We start from the raw sequence: 1746 nt of genomic DNA, 5'->3' as shown, positions 1-1746 counted from the left end.
AAAAAAAAAAAAATCCCAAACCAATTGCTGTTGAGTCGATTCCGACTCACAGTGACCCTATAGGACAGAGTAGAACTGTCCCATAGGGTTTCCAAGGAGCACCTCCTGGATTTGAACTGGAGACCTTTTGGTTAGAAGCAGAACCTGGAATTTCTATAAAATTGATACAGCCCATTGCTGTCGAGTCAATTCTGACTCATTGTGACCCTATGGGCAAAGTAGAACTGCCCCATAGGGTTTCCAAGGAGCGGCTGGTAGATTAGAACTGCCGACCTTTTGGTTAGAGCCATAGCTCTTAACTACTACGCAAAGCAGATAGCTTAAAGCATTGCTTGTGTACTCAATTTCTTCTTCAGTAAGATGTTTTGATTACGTGTTTTTGTTTGCTTATTTTTTGTATTTCTGAAAGTGTCATTATTTTGCCTTTACCTTTTGCCAATATTTTTTAACAGGAATAAAATTCACATGTGTCTTGGTCATCTAGTGCTGCTATAACAGAAACACCACAAGCGGATGGCTTTAACAAAGAGAAATTTATATTCTCACAGTCCAGTAGGCTACATGTCCAAATTCAGGCCATCAGCTACAGGGGAAGGCTTTCTCTCTCTGTTGGACTTCTCATCGATGTTGCCCTGGACTAGGAGCTTCTCCGTACAGGGACCCCAGGTCCAAAGGACTAGCTTTGCTCCTATGGTATGAGGTCCCCCTGTCTCTCTGCTCACTTCTCTCTTTTATAGCTCAAGAGATTGCCTCACGACACAATCCAATCTTGTAGACCAAGTCCAGCCTTACTAACACAACTGCCGCCCATCCTCCCTCATTAACATCATAGAGGCAGGACTTACAACATACAGGAAAATCACACAGTACTGGGAATCATGGCCCAGCCAAACTGATAGACACATTTTTGGGGGGACATAATTCAATCCATGACAACATGCCATCAAATTCACCCTTTTAAAGTGTAGTTTTCAGTGGCTTTTAGTATATTTACAAAGTACAACCATCTTCACTATCTAATTCCAGAACATGTTCATAACCACAAAATGAAATCCTATATCCATTATCCCTAATCCCCCCTTCCTTCTATCTCTGGTGGGTACTCTTCTATTATCCATCTTTATGGATTGGTATATTCTGGACATTTCATATAAAGTCCTACAATATGTGATCTGTTGTGTCTAATTTCTTTCACTTAACAATGTTTTTAAGGCTCATCTGTGTTATAACATGTATCAGTTAGTCATTCTTTTTTATGCCTGAATAATAGTCCATTGTATGGATATACCAAATTTTGTTTATCTGTTGTTCATCAGTTGGTGAACATTCGAGTTATTTCTACTTTTTAACTATTGTGAATAATGCTGCTATGAACGTTAATGCATACATTTTTGTGTGGATATATGTTTTCAGGTTTTTTTTTTTGTTTGTTTGTTTATATACCTAGAAATAGAATTGCTGGATCATATTGTAATTCCATGTTAACCTTTCTGAGAAAGTGCCAAACTGTTTGGGCAATGTATGAGGGTTCTAGTTTCTCCACATCCTCACCAACACTTGCTACTGTTTGACTTTTTTAATTTGGCTATCTTCATGGATGTGAAGTGGTATCTCAATGTGGTTAATTTACATTTCCCTAATAACTAATAATGTTGAACATCTTTTTACAGCCGTTTGTAAATTTTCTGTGGAGAAATATTTACTAAAATAATTTACGCATTTTTTATTTTTCTTTTTTTTTTTTTT

Source organism: Trichechus manatus, unplaced genomic scaffold (genome assembly GCF_000243295.1).
Source record: "Trichechus manatus latirostris isolate Lorelei unplaced genomic scaffold, TriManLat1.0 scaffold00228, whole genome shotgun sequence".
NCBI classification, from domain to species: domain Eukaryota; kingdom Metazoa; phylum Chordata; class Mammalia; order Sirenia; family Trichechidae; genus Trichechus; species Trichechus manatus.
Note: the sequence above shows the minus strand (reverse complement) of the source record.